Here is a 10,132-nt window from a genome sequence, read left to right as displayed (position 1 = left end):
ATGCACTCCTTGAATATCAAGGTAAACATACACTAATTCCTGTTACCTTCGCTCTGATAAAAAGGTTGTAACAGCCAACATTTTAATGCCTAGTTAATTTCCAGGTATCACATATAATGAAACAGTTCCCCTCCCTTTTCTTAGCCGCGAAATGTCGCTGAAGCAAATCGGTGCCGTGGCCCACGGTCTCCAGGGCTTTGTGACACATTCGATACCGCTACTTAGGCTAAATCCGTCACTGTGGATTGGAAAGTGGTAATCAGCGGACTCGTATCAACTCTCTGCACCACTTCGTAAGAGTCACCAGCCTCGCTTTGACGCGCGAGATCGGGTTCCAAAGTCATAACTAGTGATGCTATTGATCTCTGGCCTGTGGCAATGAGACCGAACTACGAGAAATTTCAAGATCCAAGTAGTGGACTAGCAACCAAATTGCACTTTCTCAGATGACATACCGAACACAATAGATCAAGGAAAGTACGGGGGTTCAACATTTGACTGGGTACCACACTCACAACAATGTTTATTAAGAAAATTACGATCGAATGGAGTAGCAAACAAAATTTGTGACTAAACTGAGGACTTTTTGGTAGGATTAATGGATTACGTCATCTAGCATGGAAAGTCATCGCCAGAAGTAGAAGTAACTTTAACTGTGCCTCGGGGAAGTATGTTGTGAACCTTGTTGTTTATGTTCTACATTAATGCCCTGAAAGACAGAATTAATAGAAAACCTTAGAGTTTTCCAGATCTATAACTAAACACTGTCTGAAAAGCAGCACAAAGGGGGGCAAAATCTGGCAAGTTACTTTACATACACACAAATGTGAAATTCTGCACTTCATAAAAAGCAGGAAAGTAGTGTCTTTTCACTTCAATATAAATAAGTCGCTGTTGGAGTCAGTCAAATCATACTAATAATTGGGTGTGAAAGATATGACACGGTATTTTTATAAGGCTCAGTCTTAGGCAAAGCAGGTGAGAGTCTTCAGGCCATTGACAGAATACTGAGGAAATGTTGTCGGTCTGCAAAGAGACTGCTTACAAATGCCACCTTAACAGCTTGTTCAAGTGTGTGGGACCCATACGGAATTCGAGCACCGGGTGTATTAGGAGTAAACAAAGAGGGGCGTCACGAATGGTCACAGGTTTCGTTCACGGGAGTGTCACGGACGTGCTGTAGGACCTGCGTTGACAGACTCTTGAAGAGAGACACAAATTATCCCGCGAAAGCTTACTTAGAAGGTTTTGACAACCAGTACAAACTGTATAAGAGATATTCTGCAGCCCCACTACGAATCACTCCAGCAGGACTGTGAAGACAAGTCTCGAACCTGGGACCAGGACCGGTCGGGATACAGTTTTAATCTGCCAGGAAGTTTCAAATCAGCGCTTACTCCACTGTAGAGTGAAAATTTATTCTTGGGACGTCCACCAGGATGTGGCTAAGCCACGTATCCGCAACAGCCCTACATCCAGAAGTGCTTTTCCCTTAAGGTATGCAGGAGAACTACTGTGTAGCTTGAGAGGTAGGAGATGAGAGAGTAAAGCTGTGAGGGCGGGTTGTGAGTCGCGCAACGGCTCATACCTTTCGTATTCAGTAGCTCCCCACATCATGTTTCCAGAAATTAGAGAAGCAAGGACCTCGAGAATAGCTGCTCCTTATTACCTTGCCCTAGCTAATGTATGGTAGCGTTGCCATCGATTTGACTACCAAAAGCAAAAGCAACATTCATCGCCGAGCACCATTTGATGCGAATTAATGCCCCAGTTGCCTCTGTCTCCACGCCATGCTAGCCACTGTTGTCTTTGGTGTGGTGTTGGTGGTAAACGACGCATGACAACTCGGGATGTCCATCCAGCTTCCGCTAATTCGTGCCAGACCATCCGTGCTGACACTCTGCCTGTAACCTTTGCCCGGATTTCAGCTGTTGTCATCCACCTATCCGTCACAGCCAGCCGAACAGTCGTACGATCTCCCTGTGACGTAGTCCTTCCGGACAATTTTAAGAACTTCGAATAATATTTTTGAATTTGACATGTGACTGAAAATTTTGACCACATCGAATACACTGCAGAGATGAACAGTCATATCTCTGAAACCTCACAGTCTGTGAATCGCCTTGTTTTGATGCCACTGTTGCGTCTCAGAAGTTGGCATTACGAATAAACAAATTAGTCCTTTGTTCCTGGCACTAGTTTGAATTTCCAGTCAGCGATTTCTGTAGTATTCTTCCATGCATTGCTCTTTTATACGTATATAAAATGACTAAGTGTAAAATAAATGCAAATTTGCAGCTTAAGGATATGTCAAATCTGAATTTTCGTCTGAAGTTGCAGAAAACCCGCGTGCAAATAGTGAAGGAAGTGTAAACAAATCGAATAATGTTTACGAAGTGACCACGCCCCCTAGTGCCTAATGTAAGCATATAGAAGCTGAATTTTCTGGTAACCTAGATGCGTTTACACAAACGTTCTCTTCCCTTTGCAATAATGGAGACAATCAAACTAATATTCAGAGTTGGAAAATAAAGAGCCACTAGAGTGATGTTTGCAGGAAAAGACCCAGATGTGTGAATGATTTCTTCAACAATATTGTGTAGTGCCGTGTGCCGAAAAACATTTTTGTTGAGCTCATGACTCTAAAGTTGGCAGTATCTGAAGCTGAAATAACTTTCAACCGAGGTAACTATAAAAGGATGAAGGTTCTGAAGAGGTCAAGTATGAGATTGGGGCAGAACACAGATAGAGGACTGCGAAAATTATATATTCTTCGTATACGCCAGCAGTTTTCTGCTCAGCAAAAGAGAAAAGAAGCAAGAAAGAGAAGCAGAATGCAGGCATTAGGCGACTGTGACAGTGAAGATGACACAAGATGTGGACCAGGACAATTACAGTGCATGAAAGAGTCAGAACTATAAGTCTGATTAAATGTTTGCAACGAAAAGAACTTTGAACCTCAATTTCTCGGAACTACTTTTTTTCTATAAGTGACCCGACCCATTATCTCAAAAAGTACTGAAAGTAGAAATATGAAATTTTCGCAGCATGCCAAGAATATGATTCAACACATATGGAACTAGAAAAATAAAAATATCCAACGTTGTTTAGTATTTATGTTCATTTATTACAAAATTCTGCAAGAAAAATTAAATGTTAGAGAGAAATATCATTAAATGCCCCATAACACATCTCTCACAGTAATTCTAGTTCAGTATACGTGGGTGACTCCAAAAGAAATACACACTATTTTTGTAAAAATACAGTTTTCATTCTGCATGTGTGAAAGTTGTACAGTGTGTAGATACATCCTTCCCGCTTGCTGTCAAACTTAGTTCAACCTGCTCCCGTGAGTGGCGCCGTCACAGCATGTCTTCAAGATGGCTGCTACACTTGACGTTCGTCAGAAGCAACGTGCTGTCATAGAATTCCTGTGCTGTGAAAACGAGACAGTGGGAAACATCCACATGAGGTTGAAAAAGGTGTATGGAGATGCTGCTGTCGATTGCTGTACAGTTAGTCGGTGGGGAAGCAGGTTACGTGATGAAAGCGGGCACGGCAATATTGAGGATTGTCCTCGCAGCGGCAGGCCTCGTACTGCACACACTCCAGACAATGTGCAGAGAGTTAACGAATTGGTGACTGCTGACAGACGCATCAAAATGAACGAATTGTCACGCTCCGTTGGGATAGGGGAGGGAAGTGCTTGCAGAATATCGAAAGTCTTGGCGTTAAAAAAGGTGCCAGGTGGGTTCCCAGAATGTTTACAGTGGCTCACAAAGAAACAAGAAAAACGGTATGCAGCAAACTTTTGGAACAGTACGAGAATGGTGGAGATGAATTTCTTGGAAGAATTGTGACAGGTGATGAAACATGTCTCCATCATTTTTCACCAGAGACGAAGAGGCAATCAGTGGAGTGGCATCTCGCAAATTCACCCAAGAAAAAAAATTCAAAGCCACACCTTCTGCTGGAAAAGTTATGGCTACAGTGTTTTTCGATTCCGAAGGACTCTTGCTTGTGGACATCATGCCAAGTGGGACCAATATAAAATCTGATGCATATGTGACGACACTGAAGAAACTTCAAGCTTGACTGAGTCGTGTTCAACCACATCGGCAAAAGCAGGATTTTTGCTGTTGCACGACAATGCACGACCACATGTCAGTCAAAGAACCATGGAAGCGATCAAAAACTCGGATGGACAACACTGAAACACCCATCTTACAGTCCTGACCTGGCTCCATGTGACTATCATCTCTTTGGGAAACTGAAAGACTCTCTTCATGGAACAAGGTTTGAAGATGATGACTTCCTTGTGCACGCTGCCAAACAGTGGCTCCAACAGCTTGGTCCAGAATTTTACTGTGCGGGTATATAGGCGCTGGTTCCAAGATGGCGTAAGTCAGTTGAGAGGGATGGAAATTTTGTGGAGAAATGAAAATATTGTTCTTAAAGGATGTATCTACACACTGTAAAACTTTCAAATATGTAGAATAAAAGATGGATTTAAAAAAAAAAGTGTGCATTTCTTTTGGAGTGACCTTGTATCTACAAAAGTACATTCATAAATATTACAGGAAGTTAGAAGTTGGTGACTCAAAAACTTTCCAAAATAATGTTTCATAAAATTTCACAATTTAACATTGGAAGCATGGACACAAATCTCCCCTTCAGCCAACTGTCTGTGTTATCTCTCGGTGTGATGGTCCCGTGTCCCTCGTACCAATTGCTCGACCTTTCTCAAAATCCAAAAGATGACGATAAGAAGCATCTGGACGACCTCTGAGCAAGGCTGTACTGTGATGTCCAACTGACATTTTGTGTTAATGTTGGACACAACCATTAGCCCTCACATACTCACACCGTTCTTTATCTGTAGGAATGGCGTTTATCTGTAGTGAAAATAAACCAACATAAGGATAAAATCCTAATCAAGATATGCCACAGGGATGGAAATACTGGAATATCGATTTCGTAGCATTCGGCTGAGGCGTTCACGGTGTAACATTTCCGTTTCTGTCCGTGTAGTTCCGTGTCTTCTGCAATCGCACACGCAAATTTGGTGCTGAAGTGATGCATGATGCAGATCGAATCTGGCTGCGTACAAAATACGAATAACGCTAGATTGACTAGTTTCAGAGGCACGTGGTTCTTTTAGAGCATAACATGAACTTTGAACAAAACGTGACAGCAGTTCTCTTTTTTTCGCTCCGTTCGTTGCACAGCTGCCTTTTATCCTCTCCAAACTATTCCAGCGCCTTTCCAATAAGACTTGTATGCTCATTCGAAAAATATTGTGATTATTAGATGTTGCCTCTCAAGACACCCTTCTGGCCAGAACTCAATGGAAATAGCCACCGTAAAATTCTGAGGTACGAGGACTGTTTTTTTTTTTTGCCAACCTTCGATCGCTCCCGAAATTACACTCCTGGAAATTGAAATAAGAACACCGTGAATTCATTGTCCCAGGAAGGGGAAACTTTATTGACACATTCCTGGGGTCAGATACATCACATGATCACACTGACAGAACCACAGGCACATAGACACAGGCAACAGAGCATGCACAATGTCGGCACTAGTACAGTGTATATCCACATTTCGCAGCAATGCAGGTTGCTATTCTCCCATGGAGACGACCGTAGAGATGCTGGATGTAGTCCTGTGGAACGGCTTGCCATGCCATTTCCACCTGGCGCCTCAGTCGGACCAGCGTTCGTGCTGGACGTGCAGACCGCGTGAGACGACGCTTCATCCAGTCCCAAACATGCTCAATGGGGGACAGATCCGGAGATCTTGCTGGCCAGGGTAGTTGACTTACACCTTCTAGAGCACGTTGGGTGGCACGGGATACATGCGGACGTGCATTGTCCTGTTGGAACAGCAAGTTCCCTTGCCGGTCTAGGAATGGTAGAACGATGGGTTCGATGACGGTTTGGATGTACCGTGCACTATTCAGTGTCCCCTCGACGATCACCAGTGGTGTACGGCCAGTGTAGGAGATCGCTCCCCACACCATGATGCCGGGTGTTGGCCCTGTGTGCCTCGGTCGTATGCAGTCCTGATTGTGGCGCTCACCTGCACGGCGCCAAACACGCATACGACCATCATTGGCACCAAGGCAGAAGCGACTCTCATCGCCGAAGACGACACGTCTCCATTCGTCCCTCCATTCACGCCTGTCGCGACACCACTGGAGGCGGGCTGCACGATGTTGGGGCGTGAGCGGAAGACGGCCTAACGGTGTGCGGGACCGTAGCCCAGCTTCATGGAGACGGTTGCGAATGGTCCTCGCCGATACCCCAGGAGCAACAGTGTCCCTAATTTGCTGGGAAGTGGCGGTGCGGTCCCCTACGGCACTGCGTAGGATCCTACGGTCTTGGCGTGCATCCGTGCGTCGCTGCGGTCCGGTCCCAGGTCAACGGGCACGTGCACGTTCCGCCGACCACTGGCGACAACATCGATGTACTGTGGAGACCTCACGCCCCACGTGTTGAGCAATTCGGCGGTACGTCCACCCGGCCTCCCGCATGCCCACTATACGCCCTCGCTCAAAGTCCGTCAACTGCACATACGGTTCACGTCCACGCTGTCGCGAAATGCTACCAGTGTTAAAGACTGCGATGGAGCTCCGTATGCCACGGCAAACTGGCTGACACTGACGGCGGCGGTGCACAAATGCTGCGCAGCTAGCGCCATTCGACGGCCAACACCGCGGTTCCTGGTGTGTCCGCTGTGCCGTGCGTGTGATGATTGCTTGTACAGCCCTCTCGCAGGGTCCGGAGCAAGTATGGTGGGTCTGACACACCGGTGTCAATGTGTTCTTTTTTCCATTTCCAGGAGTGTAAAACCGCTGTGAAGCTTTGCGCAGATGCGTTGCCAGTGCCTCTAGTATCCCTGTCTATCGCAGCACGTCGCACTATTCAGTTCAGAGTGTGCTGTGAACACGTAAACATGTCTAGAAAATAGTGTCTCCCACCAATTGTGAGTGCATGCTCAGAGATTTCGCCTGATTTCATGCAGTCCACATAACGTAATTATCGTGCGTTTGCTTCTTGGTAACAATTTTCGGCCGCACATTGCAGGGGCAATGAAAACACTCCTGCAACGTTTTATATGAGAAGTGTTTCATCACCCAACATACAACCCAGACTTGGCTCCCTCTGATTTTCATTTCTTCGGTCACATGAACCGCTGGCTACGAGGACAGTATTTTGGTACAGACACCGAGCTGCAGACCATGGTAGGGAACTGGTTCAAATGGCTCTAAGCAATATGGGTCTTAACATCTGAGATCATCAGTCCCCTAGAAGTTAGAACCACTTAAACCTAACTAACCTAAGGATATCATACACATCCATGCCCGAGGCAGGATTCGAACCTGCGACCGTAGCAGCAGCGTGGTTCCGGACAGAAGCGCCTAGAACCGCTCGGCCACAGCGGCCGGCAGTAGGTAATTGGTGAAAATCACTGGCGGCTGCCTCCTATGATGAGACAAATTTCCAAACCTGTGCGGTGGCTATGAAGAGAAGTCGCTGGAAAGTATAGCTAAATATTGCAAATAAAACATTTTTTTTAATTTTCACTGTGGTTTCCATTTCGCGACCGACGGCAGGTTAGAAAAGTAGCCTTCTTATTATTCATAACAGACGAAATAATAGGCGTGTGACGAGGGCCTCCCGTCGGGTAGACCGTTCGCCTGGTGCAAGTCTTTCGATTTGACGCCACTTCGGCGACTTGCGCGTCGGTGGGGATGAAAGGATGATGATTAGGACAACACAACACCCAGTCCCTGAGCGGAGAAAATCTCCGACCCAGCCGGGAATCGAACAATGAACCCTGCAGGAGCAGGACGACGGGTAAGGCAAGGGTCGACACCCGAATCCTGGACATCCCGTCGCCACGCCCAAGCAACGTGTTCGAGTTCGAGGATCGAAGGGTCAGGAAGAGGATGTAGTGGGTTTGTCGATGTGTTGTATTTATTTATTTCTTTAATTTTTAGAACACTTTTAATTTTTTTAAATTTTCATTTTGTATAGTATTTATAGATTTATTTTTGTTTCATTACAAAGAAAGATCCTACAACTGCCGTAGCCGAGCGTCCGAGTCGTCTTCTCGTCTGTTGGGAGGGGTTCCCCCCTATTCCGTCCGCAGAGGATCAATATGCTCCATGATTCTTCTTCATTTTCAGCGTCTCATACCCGGAACGCCCCAGTGAGCAGGAGGATCCGCAAATAATGAACCTAAATAATTTGCATTACTCAGCTACCGGGGGTGGACTTCATAACGGACGACTTAACTAAACAGTTCCAAAGATGTGTTCATCACACATATTTTATTTTGTATCGTAAGTGGAACTGATGATGAATTTACATGCTTAAAATGATCCGTAAATAACACTTCTGCGCAAGTATAAGTTCTTTTCAGTTCAGAAGAGAGCTGTTGTCTTGGAGAGCTTCCTCTCGTGGGCCGCTAGTCGCGGCTATTTACACGGTGCCACGAACGCGTGACTAATGCTCCATCAACACAGCCGCGGCTCCTACCGCTTTGTTAAACCCGTCTACGACCCCGACAGCCTGCCTCGCGTGCTGGATTTAGCTCTCTTCTCCTCCTTTCTCTCCGAACTCACGCGAAATTTTCTGCGAAACTTCTATGGCGCTGTTCCGAAAAACGTTAACACGGCGCAGCAGACAACCGACGAGCTCTTTGTAGAGGGAGAGACGTCACACAGTGCAGAAATCGCTTACAAGAAGTGGAAGGGCAAACATCGCACATGCCCACGTGCAGTCAGCAGCCAGAGGTGTAACGGCTATTGTGTGACGGCATTCAAAGTCGCTCTGAGTCACGCACGCTCTTAAGAATTCTGCGTGTCTCATTTTTATTTATGAACCGTTGTAGTACTCGAAACGCTCGAAACTGCGATGGTTTGAAAATAGGCGAAGTGCTATTGACTTCTGACTTTCCAGCCAAGTTTCCCAGATGATATGACAGACACTCAGTGTCAAATTCAGTGGGAGAAACAGATTCATTTGCGCATTTCACATACGTTTGGCTTACTAAACACTCAACTGGCGGTAACTGAATTTCAATGTTGGTATTATGGTAGCTGATACATCTGCTTACTTGTAATAGATTAACGCCTGTACCAAGATTTTTTCGGTAGTCATTGTTAGTAAAGCGTCCCATCACATTCTTCAATAAACGGGTCGGAAGTGCATTTACATTATCGCACTTTTTACTGAGATTGCGCTTCTTTGTCTGTCATTTGTTTCTTTCCTAACTCTACATCTACATCTACATATATACTCCGCTAGCAACCAAGCAGTGTGTGGCGGCGGGCACTATTCGCGCCACAGTCATATTTCCACCGCCTCCCCCCCCCTTTGTTCCACTCGCGGATCGTACGAGGGAAAAACGACTGTCTGAGCACCTCAGTACGAGCTCTAATTTCCCTTATCTTTGAATGGTGATCATTGCTCGATATGAAAGTTATTGGTAATAATATATGCTCTACATCCTCGGTGAAGATCGGATTTTGGAATTTAGTGAGCAGCCCCTTCCGTTTAGCGCGTCGTCTATCTGCAAGTGTGTCCCACTTCACATTTTCTATAAGATTTGTAACGCCTCCGCGATGGCTAAATGTACCAGTCACAAATCTTGCCGCACTTCTTTGGACCTTCTCAATCTCTTGAATCCGACCCAACTGGTAAGGGTCCCGTTCAGACCAACCAAAGTATTGTAAGCAGTTTCCTTTGTTGAAGGACTGCATCGCTTCAGGATTCTACCAATAAACCGCAATCTAGAGTTCGCCTTATCCGTTACTTGTGTAATCTGATCGTTCCATTTGAGATAATTTCGAAGAGTCACACCCAGATACTTGACGGATGTCACCGCTTCCAAAGACTATGCATTTATATTGTACTCGTATATTAATGGGGATTTTCGCTTTGTTATACGCAGTAGGTTACACTTACTAATGTTGAGAGATAACTGACAGTCATTACACCACGCATTTATTTTCTGCAAATCCTCATTGATTTGTTCACAACTTTCGTGTGATACTACTTTCCTGTAGACTACATTATCATCGGCAAACAGTCTAATGCCGCTGTCAATACGATCAATCAGA

The sequence above is a fragment of the Schistocerca cancellata genome, chromosome 1 (genome assembly GCF_023864275.1).
Source record: "Schistocerca cancellata isolate TAMUIC-IGC-003103 chromosome 1, iqSchCanc2.1, whole genome shotgun sequence".
Classification (NCBI taxonomy): Eukaryota; Metazoa; Arthropoda; class Insecta; order Orthoptera; family Acrididae; genus Schistocerca; species Schistocerca cancellata.
Note: the sequence above shows the minus strand (reverse complement) of the source record.